Source organism: Ictidomys tridecemlineatus, chromosome 2 (genome assembly GCF_052094955.1).
Source record: "Ictidomys tridecemlineatus isolate mIctTri1 chromosome 2, mIctTri1.hap1, whole genome shotgun sequence".
Taxonomy (NCBI): Eukaryota; Metazoa; Chordata; class Mammalia; order Rodentia; family Sciuridae; genus Ictidomys; species Ictidomys tridecemlineatus.
The window spans coordinates 176,715,120-176,738,827 of NC_135478.1; the positions used below are offsets into that span (position 1 = coordinate 176,715,120).

Sequence of the window (23,708 nt, forward strand, 5' to 3'; positions counted from 1 at the left end):
CTCAGTTGGTGTTAAGGCTTTGCAGAGGATAAGGACCCTTATACACATAATGCTTCTAAGCACCTGGTGCAGTGGTATAGGGCACTTTGTGTAAGTGTGGAAAGGGCTTTGGGTGATAAGAACACTGGAGCAAATACTTCAGTCTACTGAGTATACTCAGCACCCTTTGGAAAAGCCAGCCTTCAACAAGAGGAAGCATGTACTTACTCAGGATTCAAAAGAATCTCACAGACAGATGCTAGCAATTTCAGGGAAGGCCTGGCACAGATAAAGAGGCTCCAGATCATTATCAAAACAAATAAAACCCTTCAGCATCTTGAAAGACACAACTAATGCTTATCATCTCTCAGCTTCCTACACCTAATGGAATCAGTTCTCGGAATCTTTCTACTTCTTGCGGGTGGAGAAACCACATTGTGTCCTATTTTATTCTCCTCCAAAACTGTATTTATCTCAAGCTTAGGAAAATAAGATTTCAATCAAGTATCACTTATAACAAGCACATGCATTATGATGCATTTTATAGAACAAAGTTAAAATGCTACAGCATTCTATGTTAGATTCTCAGGGAAGCACAATTCAAATAATCATGAGTTCTTTAGGCCTTACTTATATTTCATGCAGAAACTCATTCTATAGCCTGTATTAAAAGCAAATATTGTTTTCTTATTTTATCTTATAGATGGCCTCCTTTGTGTTGATTTTGGTAGCATTTGCCAAGTAAAATCTCAAAGTGTTTGTGAGTTGACTTGGAAGCTTATAACACCACAAAGGGACCCTACATCACATACTCAGTGGCATGTGGACTGCACTATGGGACCTGAGTGTGGAAATATCTGGGTATGGTGAGTTCTGTCTCTTGTTAGAAATCATCCCCCAGCTTAATTCTTTGTTAATGGATCCTACATTTTTAAAAGTGTCTGATAATCATTCCTTTATGGGGAGGGCAGACCATTATTTAGGATAGGGAAGTGAATTTTAACAGGTCAACAATCCAAACTCCATCTCTTTTGTCAGTGTTAGGTTCAGGAATGGATAAGCAACATAATCCTGCCCATGACACCCATAGGAAGTTATCTCTGGACTTTTGGGGTAAGTATTCTTACTTTTAAGTGGGTACCCAAGGGGAGGGTATTCTTCATTCTTATCTTTTGTCATTTGGTTGACTTCTGGTAGCAAGGGTGTGAGCCTTGGAGCTATCACCTTGGAGGGAAGGGAGTCAGTCCAAGGGGAAAAATCAGCCTGGTAAATAGAGCAGAGAGAGAAAACAGCCTGCAGCTTCCACTGCATTATCGAGATGCTGAATCGACCTACCTTGGAACTCTCCTAACTGGTCATCTTGTTTTGTGAAAGAATACATTTTTTCTCCTTGTAAGCTACTCTTAGTTGTGTTTTCTTTTATAGTGTCCTGATACAATCATTAAGAATAAGAAATAACAAATTATTCCTTGTGTACTAGAGGACAATGAATCACCCTTGGCATTGGGAAAGCAAGGCATTACAAGCTTTTGGATAGATTACAGGAACTAGCGTGAGGCTGTGAGTTACCTTTGAGGGGGTTCGTGCAGATTTGAAGAGCAAAGGGAAGACCCTGAACACCTGAACTGATCTCGATTTGAAAAACCCAAACTAAGAAGTAAGAGCAAGATGCCAGTGTTGGGCATCATTTCTCCAACGCTTCATTAGCCCACAAGGAAAATGTAGTGTGGAAAACGTCTGAAAACCTAGGTGAAGTTGCCACATCACCTGGGGAGACATGTGTGAGCCTCAGCAAGGATGCAATACAGTAAGGAAAATAGGTTTTTCCTCACTCTAGCACTTTGTCATGACGAGGCAGTGTGCGCCTTTACCACAGCTCATCATCTCTACAACAGCTCTGCAAGGCAGACAGAGCTGTCCAGCTCCAGCTGGCTGCCCCCACAGAATTGTCACATGCCATAGGTCTCTTGGATCTGTATCAACAACTGGCTTGTGTCTGAGACACGCTCTGCCATCGCTCCTTTGACAACTCCCAGAGTGATGAAAACCCTCCACGCTTAAGAACTGAGCGTTTTTAATTCATTTGTCACAAGATAAATGTGTTGCCTGTGTGCTCTGAACCAAATCCTGATGTGTTTCTTGGGATGAAGAAAACATACATTTAAAAAATCTGATTGACAATAACAACTTCTTAATAAGTAGAGGGGAAAAAAAGGTGAAAATGGAAGATTAACCATTTCTCACCACCCCCAGAAGGCAATCTGTGTGTGCTAGAGGGCTTTAGTTGACTTCTCTTAGAAGCTCCTGCGGGAGAAGGCAGCCCTTGACATCCGGAGCTGGCCTGGCATTTCTGGCTGGACCTTGGTGTTCTTCTGTTGAACAATTTCCTGCATCAACATGAGGCAAGGCCACTCTGTGACCATGATGGATCAAAAGAGAAGCAAGACTATGTCATAATCACTTCTGAACACTGATAAAATATGAACAATATCCAAGCCACAGAATACCAAGCATTGCTTCATCCTGGCTAGTAGGACTGATGGCTTCAGCCTCGCCCAGCTTGCTCTCCCTCCAGGTAAGGGCTGTGGAGATGCTGTAAGTACAGTTGGGTTACTATAACATAGCATCACAAACTAGGGCATTTTACAGATAATAATTTTCTCATAGTTCTGGGGGACCAGAATTCTAAAATTCATGTGTCAATAGGAGGCTCTGAGGGAGATTCTGCTCTGAGCTTGTCTCCCAGCTTCTGTTGGCTACTAGAATCCTTGTCTTATAGACCAATCACTCCACTCTTTGCTTCTCTCTTCACATCACTGTCTCCTCTGCTCCTCTGTTTTGTCTCTGTGTCTTCTCTTATAAGGGCATTGTCAATGGATTTAGGGTCCACCTGTTTAACTCAGGACAAACTTATTTCAAGATCCTTCATTTACTTATATTTACAAAGACCCTTTCCCCAAATATCATATTGGGGTTTAGGGCTTGAACATCTTTTTTTAACATATATTTTTTGATTATAGGTGGACACAATACCTTTATTTTATTCTTATGTGATGCTGAGGATTGAACCCAGTGCCTCATGCATGCCAGGCAAGTGCTGTACCACAGAGCCACCACCCCAGCCCTGTACATCTTTTTTGAGAGCAACAATTCAACCCAGGAAAGAGAAGGAAACACAGAGTTGTCCCAGTTTCGACAAAATTTAATCCAAAGCAAAGTCTCACTTTCTTAAATCCTCTTCAAAATACTCAACACAAACCTCAATCCTATAATCAGTCTTTTCTAATACCTGAGATGGCCCACCATGATGTGCATTTTCCTTCAGTGCAGTGAGTCACGAATCCAACTTGTTCAACTCTCCGAGTGTCTGTAGTGATCTTTGGCTACGGGGTGATTATGAACATTTTTGAACACGCTAATGTGTCAAGCGCTCATCTGCAGGAATTCACTGAATTTGCAGTAATTCTATAGTAAATACTATTAACCCTGATTTTACAGGTGAAAAAAGTTGAGGCTTAGAAATGGTAGTGCCCAGGGCTGGGGTATAGCTTAGTGGTAGAGTGCTTGCCTAGTATGCATGAGGCTATGAGTTCATTCCCCAGCATGCTCCCCCTGCCAAAACAAAAACAAAACAAAACAAAAACAATGAATAAATAAATGAATTCTAGCTTCCAGTTTCCACATTAGGGTTCTTCAGAGAAACAGAATAAATTTTTTTTGTGTGTGTGTTTATGTGTATTTGTGTGTTTATACATATATAAAAAGAGGTTTATTATAAGGATTTGGTTCACGTGGTTATGGAGTCTGGCAAGTCCCAAGATCTACAGGGTGAGTTTGCAATCGGGAGACTCAGGACAGCCCATGGTTTAATGGAAATTCTGGTAAGCCTGAGAACCAGAAGAACTGACAGTGTAGTGTGAGTCTGAAGGCTGGAAGTCTCAGAGAACTGATGTTTTAATTTGAGTCTGACGGTCCCCTCCCCCGAAAAAAAGTCAATATTATAGCACATAGGCAGAGAGCATGAATTCTCCTTTAATCAACCCTTTTATGCCAGTGTGGCCTTCATCTGAATTAGATATGACTTACCCGTATCAGGGAGGGCAATCTTCTTTATGCTGTTTACAAGTTTAAGTGTTAGTCTCATCCTAAAACACCCAGACTAATGTTTGACCAAATATCAGTGCATCCCATTGCCCAGTCAAAATGACACATTAAATTAACCATTGCAGCATTTTTCCTCAAGATCCCATAGCTGGTCACTGGTGGAGACAAAATTCAAACCCTGGGCAATTGACTCTTAAATCCACTCTCCTACAAAAGCTCTGCACCATCTCCATTTTTACAGGTGGGCTTTATCCAGAGATGATAGAAGATAGAGTCTGTGTTAATTATCACTGATCTTAAAGAGTTTGAACCACACAGTTTGGAACCAAGTTGCACATTGTCTTATGCTTTGCTATTGTTTCATGTGTGATTACTTTTCACCTCTTTTATTAGATTGTAAGGAATTTGGGAACCAAGTGCTATGTCTTATGGTATAATAACATCTAACATTAATAAATACTTATTATGGACTGTGTACTCCACAGGCATTTATCCACACCAAGTTGGCTGCCTCTATTATTGCCACCTTGTGCATGAGGAGACTATAACCCAGATACTCATCATCTTGCACAAAGTCAGAGGGGCACTAAGTAGAGACAGGCAATCTGGCTCCAGAGTCTGTGTCCTAACCCCACATTCTTAATGTCACTGTAATATGCTTCTTGAATCCTCTTCCCCCACTTGTCCCTCATTCTCAGAACCCATCTCAGTAGGCACCCAGGGTCTCTCTCTGAGCAATTGCTTTCAGAGATGAAAAGTTCTTTAGGAGGCCAAATGGTTTTGAGATTGGCTGACCAGGTATGAGGATTGGGTAGAGTCCCTTCTGTAGGGTGCACCTGGCTTGTGGTCTGGCCTGTGTCTTTCTCTGTGCCTCCACTGCTCAGTTTCCTGTGTCTCCACTTGCCTCACTAAAGGGTGTAACTCAGGGGCCCTCCCTCTGCACAGACGCTCAGGTTGTCCTCACTTGCCTGAGTCCTGGTGCCAAGGCTGGGCTTTGAAAATGCAATGTCACCTTACTAAGCACTGGATGGCTGCTGCTAATATGAGATGCTGCCCCACCAGAGCTGCACAAACAGGTTCTTTGCAGACGGGGAGATCTGCAGGCTTATCCTTAGGCTGGGCACAGTGCCTGGGTGTGGGTCACCAGGCTTTGGCACACCTAGCCCTCTCTCTGTAGCTGCTGGGATGCCTGCTAATGCAACACTCCAGGGAGTCAGAGTAGAGGGCCCCATTCCCCAACTCCCAGAACACTTTCTTCCATCTTACCAGAACCAGCAGGCAATATATCCTAAAGCAAGAGACTCCTTCCTTCAAGAAGGATATCTGGATCAGGTTTAGAAAGAACAGTTTTCAACTTGGGAAGGTACCTCTCCTTGGTGTCCCTTAAGTACTCAGATGTCTTGTCAGAGCCCTTTATTATTAAGTCATCGTCTTCTTTTTTCAAAGGCTAGACTGTTAGCTCTTTCAAGGCAGAACTATGTTTTAAGGTTCTAAACACCTAGTACAGGGCCTGAAGTATAGGCATCATTTAGGAACTACTTTCTGAATGATAAAGTCTATAGGACTTCCTCTTGATCTTCTATCATATTGTCTTGTTATAGGGAATGGATCACTGATAGGGCACAGGAGCCTCATTGGTACATCTCAGCTCTGAGAAAACCAGCTATGCTACTTGAGCAATGCAAATTTACTTCTGGACCTCTTTTTTTTTTTTTTTTTTTGATACTGAGGACTGAACCCAGAGGCCCTTTACAATTGAGCTACAACCTCATTCCTTTTTATTTTTTATTTTGAGACAGGATTTTGCTAATTTGCTGATACTGGCCTTGAATTCTCCTGACTCAGCTGCCTGAGTTGTTTGGATTATAGGTGCGCACCATTGCACACACTTTAGACCTTTATTTTATTTACTTGAATGAATGACAAGGTTGAATCAGAGACACTCTAAGGTCCTTTCTGGGTTTAACATTCTAGGTCTCTGTATATGTTCTGCAGAGAGTTATAGGGCATGTTTCCTGCCTTATATGAATCTATGAAGGTAAAAGTGATAACATGGACACAGTCACACTGTCATGGATCTCTTCTGCTCTGAAGTAGCAGCTTTAAGGACTGATGGAGAAGAAAGTGGGGACTGGAAGGGGTGAGACTTTTTCAGAGCTCTCAGGGTGGTAGCCTCTGCCTTAAGTAATATAATAGTACCTGCCTTCATGCCAAGGCCATACTGTTACCAGAATGCCTGTGCGAGAGACCTTTCTGAGAGTTCCCCTTGCCTCCTCCAACACTGATCTCTGTAATCCTGCTGCAAAAACCCAACAAAGACTGCCCACTTCAGACCATATGCTCAGGATAAAATCCTTCTTGCAGGGACTCCTGGGGGAAAGGAAAGACATAACTCTTTGATCTTGATCCCTAACAAAGAATTTGTCTTGGGATCTTTGAAATCTTGGAGGAAAAAAAATAAAAATAAAAAAGACCTGGACTTTGAAATCCTTCCTTGTTTGATGTATTATCGCCAAGGTGACAAATATTTTCCTCTGAAGGCAAATTTTTTGTTGTTGTTCTGGGAAAATACTACAATGGCTATTTGGTTATTAAAGAAAAAGCAAATATTCCTGAACACAGAAATTTAGATCCTGCCTTTCCAAGGGGTTCTGGTGTCGGATATAATCACATAACAAGCTGTTTTCATCATGGATGGTGTGGCAGCTTTGTAAATTATTTTCTAGGGAAATGCTTCATTTTTAAGGAAGGTTTATTCTGCAAAGTATGAAAATTGTTTCTTGTTCTTAGAAAATATGTGGATGTTCTTGTGGGAGGGGAGGCTGGTAGTTCCTGGGTGTGAGGGTATTGGAGACCTGTCCTCACTTAAGCTCGTGAATGATCACCAGGGGTCTGGGTTGGTGGCTCAAAGCCCATCTGGGTAGGTTTGCTTGGAGCCTAGTCTTTGCAATACTCTAGATTTCCTAATCTAGACTTTGGAAATGGACTGCTGTCTACTTAATTGCCTTTTAAGTATCTAAGGTGAGATCTAAGGTAAGACCAACCCTCCCTGAATGGTGAGGACATTCAATTATTAATCATGCTAGGACATCCGAGTGGGGGAAAGACACAGAGAGGATTGGGGAACATTGAGACAGGGCTTACAGGGTAGGACTACATGGGAAGAAGGAGAACCAGAGGCCTCTTTCTCTCCCTCTGTTTGGTAGAGGAAATGCAGAGTTCAGGACAGGTGAAGGGGCTGTGATCTGGCTAGGTGGGGCCCAGTCGAGGGTGTACATGGAAAGGTTTGACTGTGAGCTTCACCATTCCTCATTTCCAGTACCAGTTTAAACTTTCCAAGTTATAATTCCTGTCTCTGTTGTTTCTAAGTCTTTATTAAATTTTTATTAGTCACTAAAGCTTGGGTTTAGCAATGCTGTTGGGGGAATTAAAGACCAGGATTATCCCAACATCAGTTCACGTGACAGCTCCAGGAGGGGACTGGCAGCAAGGGGAATGGGGTCTTAGTGGGAGCTGAGGTTAAAGATATGGGTGGAGTGAATGTTGGAGGCACAACTGGGATTTCAGGCCAATGAAGCATCTGTCATGAGATAACCCCATCCCCAAATACACTAGAGGAGAGAAGATCTTCAAACAGGGAGGCCAGGACCTACTATATTTATGCTAGTGGGGCACAATGAGTCAGCCAACAAGTGGGTTATTTTTAGTAAGGTTTATCCAACACCTGTGTGGGACCTAGAATGACGAAGGGCAAAGGCTTGCAGGGCCCTGTGTTGGTTGGAAGAAAGGGTTCTAAGAGCAGTGATATGCACTCAGAGAACAAGATGGTACTGCAAAGAAGATGAGAATGAGTGTCTGGGCAGAGGAAATAAAAGATATTATTAGTGCTATAATCAGTAAAGTATAGGATAGAGAATATCAGAGACAAACATCTTAACTTTGCCACAAAGCGGGTGCAGCCCCTTATGTTTTCCTAGACTGCAGTTTTCCAACAGTGAGTGGTTTGTTTACTTGGGATGCTTCTAGTGTCTCCCTCTGTGTTCCCTCCCTGAGCAAATGTGCTACCACCACGCAGCAGGTTGACATTCCTCCACTCTGGTCTTTGCTTCCCACTCAGATCTTTCCAGGGACTTGACTCTGAGCAAGTCCTCTGATTATAGCATCTGATAGTCAAAATTGGCAAGTGTCACTGTGGAGCTATGCTTTTTCGTCTGGTTACCCAAATGCAGGTTTGATGTCTTAGGGGAAAAGGAGCTCAAAGAGCTTCCTGAGGATGACATGGGAATGGTGACTGCAGATGCCTTTTCCAATGTTGAGCACTGGAACTTCAGTTAGAGGCTGTGGTCATATGTACTAATTTATGGGTCCTGGGCCCTGTTCGCCCTGTGTCCTCGGCAAGAGGGGTAGCCTCATACACGAAGACTCCTCATCTTTGTGTGTTAGATAAATGAGTTGACGGCAATTATGCATTTTTATAAGAATCATATTTTCAAAGCTAACTGTCAGTTCATGCTGCCCACAGAGGGCTCTGTGCTGCTTCCAGATGTGAGAGGAAGTTTGGGAGATATCATTTCGATGCTGAAATATTGGAATTTGGGGACCATTTTGTAGATTTCTGGAGTCTGGGTAAAATTTTACAAATCAAGAGCATCCTTTAAAAAAAACCAAAGATGTGTAATCACCCCATGGTACTTTAACATTCTCTCTGCCCCATAAACATCTTCTGACCATCTTTAAAGCCAGGTCCAGGAAAAAATCTGAAGCAGGTGGAAATTATCCTCAGGGTTCTCAGTTCTCCTTCCCTGAAATTGGTCTTTACTCTCCCCAGGCTGTCCAGGACACTCTGCTGGTCACTCTGCTTTCCTGGTGCTGACCTAGACCCTGGACTTTCCTGACACTCCTCCTTTCTTTTTTCTCTTAATGTATCTGAAAGGTATTCTTGTGCTGCAGATGGTTCTCTTCAAGTGTCTGCAGTCTTTCTTGGAAGGAGGAGAAGTCCCTTCACTCTATCATCCTGATCTGGAACCCCACTAATGTCCTCTGGATACATTGGAAGTTAAATGTTTAATCCTGGCCAGAAAACTAATGGCGTATTTTGACACAGCATTGAGCCCAAACTCATTTTGTTTCTTTGCCTATTTTATTTAATGGGCACATGTATGTTTCCAGAGAAGTTTGGAGAATCTGCTGAAGATAAATACATATTTCCTGAGACTAGTAATACAGGAATCTACAAGAGTATTTGGAGGCATTTGAGGGCTAGAGAGCTGACATGGCAAATGTTTGGGACCTGCTGAACAGGTCCTGAAGTGGGGCATCTCAACTTCCCATTACATTCTCTATATATTAGTTGGCATTCTGCAGTAGGGTTTTTGGGTGGATGCAAATAGGCTTGGTAAGGTAAGATTTGTGGAGAGAGAGAGTACTGTGTCTTGGTTAAAAGAATAGAGTAGGAAGTTTACTGGCTTCAAATTTTGCCCCCCCCCCCACAAAAGCAAGGTGCTCTTAGGCAGGTTGCAAATGTGCTACCTTAACCTTAAACCTTGGTTTTCTCATCTTAAACCTTTTTATTTTCTCATAAAATACCTACTTCAGCCGGAGCCCAGGCCCAGGTCAGGCCTAGGACTACTTCTGCCAACCCATGCCAGAGGCCAGGCCCAGGCTCAGGACACCTGGCAGATCCTTGTGTTTTTGAGCTCAGGCCTATGTCAGGCCCCGGAGTGCCCCCACTGACCCACCCAGGAGCTCAAGTCTAGGTAAGGCCCAGGACTGGCCCCCTACCTGCTGACCCACACTGGAGCCCAGGCCCAGGTCAGTCCCAGGACTGCCCCTACTTACCTGTGTGACAGCCCAGGTCTAGGACTGCCCCCACACAGAGCAGAGGACAACACTGGGGTGCCCCATTTACCAACGCACTGCTCCCCCAGCCTGCCTCCATCTTGGGACACTGCAGCCATTGCCATAGCCCTCCACACCTAGTAGCCTCCACCTTGGGACAACAGACAGGGCCTAGAGGCAGCTGCATCAGCAAATAGGCAGCCCAAAGACATTGTAAGGCCCACTCCTTCAGCCCCATCTCTGAAAGTGGTTGCATTCATCTTGGGGCACTTCCACTTCTATCTTGAGTTACCTCCACTATTGCCACCACCACCTTTGGTTGCAGTAGCTTCCATCTTGGGACAATGGCCAGGGATCAGAAGCCCAATACCAAGGTAAGGTACAGGTAATCTGCAGGGACACTACAAGATTATAAGGTAGAAATTGTAATAATCCACATGTAAGAAAGAAAGACACATAGACAACATGAAAAAACAAGGAAAGAAAGTGCCCCAAACAAACCAAAATACTAAAATAATAGAATCCATTGACAGTACAGTTGATGAAATGTCAGAGAAGGAGTTTAGAATGTACTTCATTAAAATGGTCTGTGAATTAAAGAATGACATAAGAGAACAAATACAGGCAAAAAATTGATCACACCAACAAAAAGATAAGGGAGCAAATACAGGTAGCAAAAGATTACTTCAAGAAAGAGAGATTCTGGAAAAAAAATCAGAAATCCTTGAAATGAAGGAAACAATAAACCAAATGAAAACCTCAATAGAAAGCAGCACCAATAGACTAGATCATTTGGAAGACAGAATGTTAGATAATAAAAACAAAATATACAATCTGGAAAATAAAGTTGACTACACAGTGAAGATGGTAAGAAACCATGAACAGAATATCCAAGAATTATGTTATAGCATCAAAAGACCAAATCTAAGATTTATTGGGTTAGAGGAAGGCACAGAGATTCAAACCAAAGGAATGCAAAATTTCTTCAATGAAACTGTATCAGAAAAATTCCCAAACATGAAGAATGAATTGGAAAATCAAATACAAGAAGCTTACAGGATATCATATATACAAAATTACAACAGATCTATTCCAAAGCACGCCTAACATACAGAATAAGGATAGAATCTTAAAGGCCACAAGAGAGAGTAATCAGATTAAATTTAAGGGGAGATCTATTTGGATCTCAGCAGATTTTTCAACCCAGATACTCAAAGCCAGGAGATCCTGGAACAATATATACCAAGCTCTGAAAGAAAATGGATGCCAACCAAGAAACTTATATTCAGCAAAATTAAGCTTCAGATTTGATGATGAAATAAAAACCTTTCATGATAAACAAAAGTTAAAAGATTTTATAGCAAGAAAGCCTGCACTACAGAGCATTCTTAGCAAAATATTTCAGGAGGAGGAAATTAAAAACAACAATAAAAATCAGCAAAGGCAGAAATTACACCAAAGGAAAGTCCAATGAAAGGTGAAAACAAGTCAAGTTAAAAACCAAAAAATAATCCAAAATATCCAGAAACACAAATCGTATTTTAATAATAACCCTGAATGTGAATGGTCTATACTCATCAATTAGAAGACATAGACTGACTGATTGAAAGAAAAGACCCAATGATATGCTGCCTTCAAGAGACTCACAAACTGAAGGTAAAAGGGTGAGAAAAAAATGTACCACTCACATGCACCATGTAAACAAGCAGGGGTTTCCATCCTCATATCAGATAAAGTGGACTTCAAACCAAAGCTAGTGAAAAGGGATAAAGAAAGACATTTCATACTGCTTAAGGGATTCATATATCAATAAGACATATCAATTATAAACATCTATGCCCCAAACGATGGGCAACTACGTATGTCAAACAAACCCTTCTCAAATATAAGAACCAAATAGACCATAGCACAATAATACTGGGTAACTTTAAAGCCCCTCTCTCACCACTGGATAGATTTTCCAGACAAAAAACTAAACAAAGAAACTATAGAACTCAATAATACAATCAATAATTTAGAGGTAACAGACATATATAGAATATTCCATCCATCAATGAGTGAATGACATTCTTCTCAGCTGCACATGAATCCTTCTCTAAAATAGATCATGTGTTATGCCACAAAGCAAATCTTAGCAAGTACAAAAGAATAGAGATACTACCCTGTGTTCTATCTGATCATAAAGGAATGAAATTAGAAATCAATGATAAAATAAAAAATAGAAGCTACTCCAACACCTGGAGACTAAATAATATGCTATGGAATGACATATGGATAACAGAAGACATTAGGGAAGAGATTTAAAAAAAAACTCTTAGAGGTAAATGAGAACTCTGTTACAACTTATCAGAATCTCTGGGCACTCTAAAGGCAGTGCTAAGAGATAAGTATATTGTATTAAGCTCATTTCTTAAAAGAATAAAAAGTCAACAAATAAACAACCTGACATTACAGCTCAAAGCCTTAGAAAAAGAAGAAAAAACGAACACCAAAAGTAGTGAAAGACAGGAAATAATTAAAATCAGGGCCAAAATCAATGAAATCGGAACAAAAGAAACAATTTAACAAATTGACAAAAGGCTGGTTTATGAAAAGTAAATAAAATTGACAAACCCTTAGCCACTCTAACAAAAAGAAGAGAGAAAATTCAAATTACTAAAATTCATGATGAAAATGAAAATATCAGGACAGACACTATTCAAATACAGAATACAATTAGAAACTATTTTGAAAAATTGGACTCCAGTAAAATAGAAAACCTCAAAGACACTGACAAATTTCTAGAGGCATATGATCAACCCAAACTGAGTCAAGAGGACATATTCAAAAACAGATCAATTTCAAAGGAAATAGAAGATGCTATCAAAAGCCTAACAACCAAGAAAAGCCTGGGACCACATGGATTCACAGCTGAGTTCTACAAAACCTACCAAGAATTAATACCAATACTCCTTAAATTATTCCATGAAATAGAAAAGGAAGAAACTCTTCCAAACTCATTCTATAAAGTTAGTATTATCCTGATACCAAAACCAGTCAGAGACATATCAAGGAAAGAAAATTTCAGACCAATATCTCTGATGAACATTGATACAAAAATTCTGACAAATTTACATACAAAATCATATTAAAAAATAGTACACCATGATCAAGGGGGGTTCATTCTTGGGATGCAAGGTTGGTTCAACATATAGAAATCAATAAATATAATTCATCACATCAATAGACTTAAAGATAAGAATCATATAATTATATCAATTGATGCAGAGAAAGCATTTGACAAAATACAGCACCCTTTCATGTTCAAAATACTAGAATAACTAGGGATAGTAGGAACATATCTCAACATTGTAAAAGATATCCATGCTAAACCCAAGGCCAACATCATTCTGAATGGGGAAAAATTGGAAGCATTCCCTCTAAAAACTGGGAATAAGACAAGGATGTCCTCTTTCACCACTTCTTTTCAGCATAGTCCTTATAATCTAGTCAAAGAAATTAGACAGATGAAAGAAATTAAAGGGATACGAATAGGAAAAGAAGAACTCAAACTATCATTATTTGCTGATGCCATGATTTTATACTTACAGGTACCAAAACACTCCACCAGAAAACAACTAGAATTAATAAATGAATTCAGCATAGTAGCAGGATATAAAATCAATAAATTTATAAATGAAATGCATTTCTATAAATCACTGATGAATCCTCTGAAAGAGAAATTAGAAAAATCACTCCATTCACAATAGCCTTAAAAAAATACTTGGGAATCAACTTAACAAAACAGGTGAAAATTCTCTACAATAAAAACTGCAGAACACTAAAGAAAGAAATTGAAGAACACCTTAGAAGATGGAAAGATCTCCCATACACTTGGATGGGCAAAATTAATATTGTTAAAATGGCCATACTACCCAAAGCACTATACAGATTCAATGCAATTCCAATTAAAATCCCAATGTCATTCCTTATAGAAATAGAAAAGGCAATGATGAAATTCATTTGGAAAAATAAGAGACCCAGAGTAGCCAAAGCAATCCATAGCAAGAGTGAAACAGGAAGTATCACAAAGCCAGACTCTAAACTATACTACAAAGCTATAGTAACAAAAGCAGCATGGTATTGGCACCAAAATAGGCATGTAGACCAATGGTAAAGAATAAAAGACACAGAGACAAACCCATATAAATACAGTTATCTCATACTAGACAAAGGTGCCAAAAACATGCAGCGGAGAAAAGATAGCCTCTTCAACAAATGGTGCTGGGTAAATGGGAAAATCCATATGCAGCAAAATGAAACTAAACCCCTATTTCTCACCATGCACAAAACTCAACTCAAAGTGGATCAAGGATCTAAGAACTACTCCAGAAATGCTGTATGTAATAGAGGAAAAAGTAGGCTCAAATCTTCATCACGTTGCATTAGGTTCTGACTTCCTTAACAAGACTCCTAAAGTGCAAGAAATAAAATCAAGAATCAATTAATGGGATGAATTCAAACTAGAAAGCTTCTTTTCATCAAAAGAAACAATGAGGTGAACAGAGAGACTACATTTGGGGAGCAAATTTTGCCACACACAAAAAAAGACACACTCATATTTTGCTGGTGGGACTGCAAATTGGTGCAACCAATCTGGAAAGCAGGATGGAGATTCTTTAGAAAACTTGAAATGGAATTGTCGTTTGACCCAGCTATCCCACTCCTTGGTCTATATCCAAAGGACTTAAGATCAACACACTATAGTAACACAGCCACATCAATGTTTATAGCAGCTCAATTCATAATAGCTGAACTATGGAAGCAACCTACATGCCCTTCAATAAATGAATGGATAAAGAAACTATGGCATATATACTCAATGGAATATTACTCAGCATTAAAAGAGAATAAAATTATGGCATTTGCAGGTAAATGGATGGAGTTGGAGAATATCATGCTAAACAAAGTAAGCCAATCCCCCCAAAAACCAAAGGCCAAATGTTCTCTCTGATACGTGCATGCTGATCCACAATGGGAGGGCATGTAAAACATGGAGGAGCTTTGGGCAAAGGGGAGGGAGGGAAGGGGAGGGGGCATGGGAGCAGGAAAGGTGGTGGAATGAGATGATCAACATAACCCCAGGTACATGTATGACTGCACATATGGTGTGACACTACATCATGCACAACCAGAGAAAAGAAAAGTTGTGCTGCAATTGTACAATGAATCAAAATGCATTCTGCGGTCATATATACCTAATTAGAATGAACGAATGAATGAATGAATAAATAAATAAATAGAATACTCACTTCACAGAGTCATTTGACTCTCAGGAAATATTTAAAGTAGTTTGTATGTATCATGTTTAAATATCTGCTATTATTGTTCTGGGCAATCCTTGGATCTGTGCTTTCCCAGAATATTCTCATGATCCTAGGAGACAAGATCTCCCAGTGGGTCCCAGAAAGTGCCTGAAGGCTAATGGGGAGAAAAGAAAATAGATTGCTGTTCTCCAGAAACCTAAAAAATGTAGGCTTTGTTCTTAAAGTTACTTATACCCCATCAAGAAGTTTAGCCATAGACTTAAGGTCTATTAGCATGCAAGGTGGTGCTGTGTGGGACCAGGGAGACTAGTACCCTATTCACTGTTTTGTTACCCCCAATCTGATATCCTCCCTTCCCAATAAGAGTTTCATATGTGGCTACCACTGTAGTTGCACTCTTCTAGGTCCAAGGGCTGTGATTCCTCTCACTCTCATATGAAAGTGAAATCTACAGACCTTTGTTCTAGAGCTTAAATCGATAAGTCAGTTGTGCAGCCTGAGGGATGCTTCTCCCAACTTAGGAAGGCCGTGCTGAACAACGTTACTAAGAACTCCTGATTGTTTTGGCATCATGTGCTCTCCCACAGCACCTCAAATTCATATGGAGAAAATAACTCCTTTCTTATAAGTTGGACACCAGATGGAGATGAGCCATTAAGAACCTGAGCTGAAATCCTTCCTAGTCTCACACATCCAGAGATTAAAAAGCAATTTCCTTCAAATAATGATGAGATCACCCAATTGGCAGTTCTACTTCAGTTTCTTGTTTTAGAAGGCTTATTTCATTATAAAGCAAAAATAGAAATTACTAAAAGTCAAAGGCAAAATTTCACATTAAGTTCATCCCTAATATAAAAGTCAGTATCTTATCAAATGAATTATCTAATGATGTCATTAAGGATGTCTTTGGTTAAATAAGCAAAGCTGTCTTACACCAATATGCTTGGAATCAGATTTTAAAAAAAGCTAGAAAAAGCTGGCAGCATGACTCAGGCCTTGAGTCTTCAAAAGGGCAGCACAGGACATGTGTGTCCGCACAATCACAGCTGGTTGGTAGAGGGCATAGAACTCAGGCCTGCAAGAGCCTGAGCCAGGGAGAGGAAACAGCTTACACTGACTTAGAAGTTCCTGTTTTCCCAAAGAATACTCAGGAAATGCAAAAGGCAAACCTCATGACCCTTAGTCTGTTCATTCCACAGCCTCCCAATTTCCACACCTCAAATTAAACAATAAATGAAGCAAATGACTTTAAAAGTATGTACTGTCCACAAATGCAGCCGCCACACTGCATGGCTCTGAACAGACCAGACCCCATGTGGTTTTTAGCAGTTTAATCTTCATACCAACCCTGTGGCTTATAAGTGGATTGATGCAGTTTTGATTTCGCTTTCACTGATGAGGAAAATCACCGTTGGTTTCATTTAACACATTGTTATCATTCACATTTTACCTGTCAAGTAGAGGGCAAGGCTAGAATTCACAACTGTGGGGAAGTTGGGGAAGACTTTACCCTCATGGTACAGTCTTATGGCGGAGGAAGACAGCAGGAGCAATGCAGTGTGCTGGGCCTTATGATAAGAGCAGTACAAGGGTCTTGACACACATGGAGGAAAATATACTCAGGTGTGGGGCACCAGGGCAGCCCTGAAGAAAAAGTAAAGGATGAGGAGCAGAGGGACAGCAAGCCGAGGTGGGAAGTGGGGAGAGAACTCCAGGTAGAGGAAGCAGATGCCAAGGGTTGGAGATGAGAGAATGACCATCTGGGGAGACAAGGAACTACACGAGTGTGGCACCATTGGTGGTTAAGGGTAGAGGTGAGTCTTTTCAAGCTTTTGATCGCATTTGGAGTTGAGGCTTGCAAAAAAAAGTTGTGAAAAACTTGATTTAGCTCAAGCTTACTATAAACAAGTGTTGCAGGGAGAGTGCAAATATAAAGAGCTATATTAAATTCTAGAAGCTGCAGTATGGTTTTTATATAATTTAAAACCAAAGGAATAGACTCTGGGCAAGAAAGAGCTGCCTAACTCTTTCATATATGTGAATAATTTATACATATTTATATTGCATGTAATTTCATATCTTATATGTAATTATACATTTTATAATTAATATTTATATGTTACATAAATATATATTATATAAATATTATATAAATATGATATAATATATAATTACATACTGATATAACATATATTTAATGATTTAATGAAATTAACAATATCCTGTGATTCAATTGAAAATTCCTTTATTTCTGAAGTAATTGATAATATAGCTTATAAATTTTTATCATTTCCTTCACTACACTTTGTTTTTACTTTTTAAAATTATGTAAAGCATATTTTTCCAAATTTTTACATTTTTTAGATAAAGATAGCCTCTGTAATAAAATTTTTTAAGCATTTTTTCTGTTTATATTGAATGTCGATAAAAATAAGTTTTTCACAAGTATTTTTCAGGACTTACCTGTGTAACAGGCTATATTCTAGGCATTGGAGTTACAGCAGTGACCAAACTCAAGCAGTGTCTGCTGTCAAGAAGCTTATGAACTTGTTTATGAGAGTTGGGATGATGGTGATGATGTGAGATTCCTAGGCTGTTTCTGGTGACTGAAGTAATCTGGACGTTTCACATGACAGATGATTCCTGATGGCCCCCAGGGCAGGTTGTGATGACAAGGCTGATAAGTGATGGTGGAAGGATGGGGCAAAACTGGAGCAAGCCAAGTCGATGGTAGCTACTGGCATCAGTGCTATTCTTCCAGGCAAATAGATTACTCTAGTCCCTATCAATATCAGCAAGTTTAAAAATTTTAATGAGGTATATATGACATCAGAATGCATTTTGATTCATTGTACACAATTGCAGCACAACTTTTCATTTCAGTGGTTGTACACGATGTAGCGTCGCACCATATGTGCAGTCATACAGGTACCTAGGGTAATGATGTCTATCTCATTCTACCACCTTTCCTGCCTGCATACACCCTCCCCTCCTTTCCCTCCCCTTTTCCCAATCAAAGTTCTCCATTTTTCACATGCCTCCCCCATTATAGATCAGCATCCACTTATCAGAGAAAACCTTCAGCTTTTGGTTTTTTGGTATTGGCTTACTTCGCTTAGCATGATATTCTCCAGCTCCATCCATTTACCAGCAAGTGCCATAATTTTATTCTCTTTTAATGCTGAGTAATATTCCACTGTGTATATATGCCACAGTTTCTTTCTCCATTCATCTATTGAAGGGCATGTAAGTTGCTTCCACAGTTTAGCTATTGTGAATTGAGCTGCTATAAATATTGATGTGGCTGTGTTACTATAGTATGCTGATTTTAAGTCCTTTGGGTATAGACCAGGAAGTGGTATAGCTGAGTTAAATGGTGGTTTTATTTCAAGTTTTCTAAGGAATCTCCATCCTGCTTTCCAGATTGGTTGCACCAATTTGCAGTCCCACCAGCAGTGTATGAGTGTGTCTTTTCCCCCACATCCTCACCAACACTTATTGTTGTTTGTACTCCTAATATCAGCAATTTGACTTAAAATGTCCACAAAATTAATAGGTCCATGGAAGGTATAATGATATATTAATAAGATTTTAAAATAATGGGAAGAGAAGTACTACTTAATAATTTTAGTATTTTAATGATTCTTCATTATGTCTGGGAACTTTCTCTTTCTGTTCAGTTCTAGTGTTATTCTTCTAGGATGTACCCTTTTTGGCTAATTTCATATACCTACCACCATGAGAACAAGGTAACCATACTGTTATTAGTCACAATGCCAGGACCTCTTTTTCAGAAACCTGTTTGCATTCAAAGAGCATGATCCATTTGACTCTGCAGTTCAGTAATGCCATCCATTTAATTTTGGCTACATCAAAATTTGTGATATTGTACCCATGTATACTGGTTCTCAGTTATTCTCATCATTGATGATGATGATCCAAAATGCAAATCTTAACCAGATAGTTCAGAAAACTGAATGATAATTTGCTTTTGGGACATGTTGAATTTATTGTTTGGAATAGTGTAATGTAAACACAGAAAAGCACATATTGTGTAAATTCTCTTGAACTCTTTAGACCACAATCACTGTGTTCCTAGAATGTGATCTTTTAGTGTTGGCTGAACCCTACTTCCACATGGTGATCAGTGACCCATGAGCAGAGAAACCAGAGTAGTTCTATTAGCCAATGCAAGGAATATCTTACCTCTTGTCATGCTTAAAAGAGATCTTGGAGATCATGAAGTCTTGTTATCAGTTGGGGACAAGAGAGGTCTTGAATTAGAAGGGCATGTTGCCTCTGCCAGGCAATAGTTTCAAAGGCCCTTGGGGAGAAAGGTGTGGTCACCTCCAGAGTAGTGCTGCCACTTATGGGCATTTAGTCTCCAGAGTCTATGGGGTGATCTTGGGTGCTGATGACAGAGGGGACATAGCATAAAGGTTGACTACCCTATTATTTGGGTACTATAGACTGAAAGCAGCACTGTGGTCAGAACATAAGTGGGCAAGATCTGATGCATGGACTCACATGGGTAGCTCAAGCCTATGGATCCGATACTGGCAGCGAGTAGCCAGAACCCAGAACTTGTCTTCTATCCAACATGAAGAATGAAACCCACCCCAAATCAGCATAGCAATACCAACACAGAAGACCCATCTCAGAAGAAATCCTGTTGGGTCATTGGGAGCGATCAGTTTATTTTTCTCCCATTCTGGGACAAACTAGGAGGTCTGAGACCCCAGATGACATCACAGACACAAGTTCTGGAGTTATTCAAAGCATCTGGTCAACCCCAAAGAGAAGGGTTTTAGAGGGTTGGGGAGCAACAGAAGAGGAAAACAAACACTGGGTCACTGTTCTTATTTGGGGTCCAGGCACCTCACCTGGATGGCAAAGATGGAGGGGGACTTATATTCCAAAGTCTACCTTCTCTTTTCCTTCCTGTTCACTCTCTCTACTTTGTCCTTACCCTGGTGGTACCCAAAAGGCACCAGAAATGTCTGGCATCACAATTCAGAACCTAGTAAAATAAAATTATTTTTACTTTGGAACTTTGCATAAAATTTATTGGTCACCAAATAAAATCTTTGTTTAATTAATGGATTATAAATAATCTATATCTTCCCATGTTGTTATTAGCATAGAGAAGGTATTTATAGCAAAGTACCTAGCTAAGCAAAGGGTTTTTAAATCCAAGTGATATACTTCTGATTTTCTTTTTAATTACAGCCAGTTCCCTTTTTAAAGGAAACCTTGCATTTCTGGGACCATATTTTCCTTTCCCAAAGTAAGATCTTCCTTGTTCTGTTTTTTTCAAAGGGTTCGGAATGAGGCCATGGGTCACCTGTCACACAGAGAACACACTGTGTACTCCTGTCAGTGTGAGAAGCCATGAGAAAGGAGGTAGAGTGAATTCAAGGCTTGCTTCACCCATGCCACATCCAATTCTGGAGGGTTCTCTCTGACCAGTCTCTCTACTGGGGAGCAGCTCAACTGGGAGCCACACCTGCATTTATAAACTTGGGGTTTATATCGTGTCCTGTTGGAGATATTTTACTCTTCTCCCACTTTCACTCCACTCAAATTTTTCTTGCAACTTAATGTGCAAGTGTATAGTTTTATGGAAAGTTTTGTAAAAAAATAATTTTCTTAATATAAGTATTTCCCCATGAATTAAAGCAAGAATTTCTGCAATTTTTTTTGGTTAATCTTGATATCAGCAGTACTTATTCCTCAAAGAGAGTTAGGCAGTCCTTGACTTTTGCAGAATTTTTCGAGGCCTCCCCACTATTAAATATCAGATCTCCTGACCTCTGCTGATTAGGACATTTATACTCCAGCCAACAAAGGAATGTTAAGCTATTTTTTGGTGATTCTGTCTGACTCCCACATTCCATTGTTGGCAGTGTGCATTCAAGTACTGTTTTCCAATTATTTGAATACCTATAACATTTTGCCATTATCATCTTAGAAAAAGTGAACAGAGGGCAGAAAAAAGGAAAATGCTAATATTAGTGATAACCCAGACAAGTATGTCAAAGGCAAGTAGTTAGTAGTCAGATGTTTCATGGACATCAAATGCTTAGTTGTGAGTTTAGTTGCAGAGGAAGAGACCCAGCCAGGGACCACAGATGATATTCTGAAATATCATCATTGGCAAAGCATGTCAATAGAGGATATAAGTATAAATGGAGAATTAACAACCAAATTGGGGGAGATGTGCACTAGACATAAAGGCACAACTTCTCACGGACCCCTTCTCACAGGAGAAGACACTTGGCATCCAAAATTCTCTTGAGAACAATTTTAAAAAAACTCATCTGATACTAATTAAATAGAATTGCTGTCAGTTAGTCTTTTCCCCAGATTTAAATAAGTTCCTTCCCCAAGCTGAGATAACTGACAGTTGAAATAATAAAAAATTATTTCAAAACATCTATTTTAGCTACCTACCTTTAATGTTTATTGTTTTTAGTGAATTAAATTATCATGCACACATTGTAAATTCAAGCAAAAAGTTATGTCTTTAATCACAGTTATGGATTTTATAATGTTTTTGAGCTCTCTGGAAGCAGAAACCTCTGTATCTCTACCGTTTGACTTTCAGGCACTTGACTTTCCAATGTACTTTCAGAAACTCATTATACACAAATGTAAAGGACTTTATGATTTATTGGGACATGATCTATCTCTCTTTTTAAGAACACTGTGCTGTTCTTTTGAAAAAAAGATGTTATACAATGCAAATGTTGAATCTGTTTTTTGCACATTTTTATAAATAAACAAAGCAGAAGTGCCTTCTGTATCAAGGTCAGTCACTTGCTCATGGGCTTTCAGGCTGCTGATAGCTGTCTACAAGCATTAAAAGGTGACAAATAATATTCTGAAGACACTGATAGTTATGAGCTGGTGATACTGTCACTATGATGCAAGTAGAACTCACCATTTTATGTTGAAGAAACCAAGAATCTAGAGGATGTTGTTTAATATTCTCAGGGGAAAAAATGGAGAGAGAGAGCCTATTCCTATTCCAATGGCCATGTTTTCTCTGGACTGTTAGATTTGAAAAAAAATTAAAACTTACAAAATTAAAATTGTAGGTCTTCAAGCATAGACTTCTTTGCCAATACAGCTGTTTTTACTTTTCTCAAATGTTTTACAGTAGAATCCTTGAGATCATTGTGCTCAGAATAGTCTGGAACTTAGAGTGACCTATTTTTTGAACGGTTCTAAAAATACATATTTCTAAGTATGTTTTCTTAAATAGCTTATATTTTGAAGTTATAATCTCTAGTCTATGACTGAATGTTCAGAGATATCAAAGTAAAACTCTGGCATAAAGCTCTATCTTATTTGGATTTTGAAGAAGTTTAAAGCATATATATATATATATAAACTGAAGATTCAATTCAGGGGTACTTTAACACTGAGCCATATCCACAGCTCTTTTTAACAAAGATATTTTTAAAATATATTTTTAAAAAATTTGAGACAGGATCTCATTATGTTGCTTAGGGCTTCACTAAGTTGCTGAGGCCAACCTTGAACTTGAAATCCTCCTGTCTCAGCCTCCCAAACTGCTGGGATTACAGGCAAGTGTCACCACTCCTGGCTTAAAGCATAAATTTTAAAATAAAAATATTTAATAATTGCCTCCACTAGATATTCTGATTTTGTTTGGGCTTGAAATGGTTTGAGTTCTATTGGACCAGATTCCCATGAAAAGTTTAAGGTATTCCCATTGGAGACAATGCAGTTGGAACATTACCTAAGGTGAAGATAGAGTGCAGATTTATGTAAAGGCTCAGAAATGTGAGAAGGTACAACAAAGCATGTAATATGTGAAACCAAAGTTGAAAATATATAAATTCACAGGAAATAAGCCTCAATGTAAATACATTAAATCATTAATAGTGATTATACCAAAGTGATGAACTTGGATTTTATTTCAATTTTTTGTCTTTTCCAAAATTCTATAATAAAAATGTATTTGTAAGTAAAAACAAAAATAGCTTTGGAATATAGCAAGGAAAAACTTTGGAGTGGGGAAGTCCTCCTTACTCTTTAGCTCTCAGTTCTTGAATTCAAACAGGCTTAAGGAACAAAGGATTTTGAACTTCGAATAATTCCATCAACAATAGAATAATCCCACTTAGTATTTCATCTGTGAAGCTTTAGTGTTTTCTTTACACCTGATAGACTGCTTAAAAGTCACTCAATAGCTCAAGTCCCCAAACTTGAATAAGGCCTTTCTAAACTCAAAAATTTTAAAATTCATTTGCAAAACTTCACAGCCAACACAAAGATGGAAGTGCTTTTGTTCAGGCATAATGAGATATATGTAGAAATTTATTGCAGATAAAACACACACTGAAGCGAAGACTCAATCTTAAAAAGTATTCATGAATTGATAAACTAATTAACTGAGGAAATGATTCCGACCTAAGGCAGAAGTTTGATAGTATTTTCCAGAAGAGATGA

General features: G+C 39.2%; 2 long non-coding RNA genes across 3 annotated transcripts in view; one reads left to right on the plus strand and one right to left on the minus strand.

Annotated features, from left to right (window-relative positions):
• Positions 1–23,708, minus strand: part of LOC144375412 (uncharacterized) — a 28,877-nt gene that overhangs the window by 358 nt on the left and 4,811 nt on the right. Inside the window, exon 2 of the long non-coding RNA XR_013435235.1 lies at positions 1,107–1,242. This is a non-coding gene — a long non-coding RNA (uncharacterized LOC144375412). The remainder of the gene's footprint in view (positions 1–1,106; positions 1,243–23,708) is intronic.
• On the plus strand, positions 1,018–22,032 carry LOC144375411 (uncharacterized). 2 transcript variants are annotated; one of them, XR_013435234.1, is made up of 4 exons: positions 1,018–1,092; positions 1,405–2,554; positions 9,679–9,839; positions 20,547–22,032. It is a non-coding gene; the product is annotated as an uncharacterized LOC144375411 (long non-coding RNA). The 2 variants fall into 2 exon arrangements; XR_013435233.1 differs by lacking the exon at positions 9,679–9,839.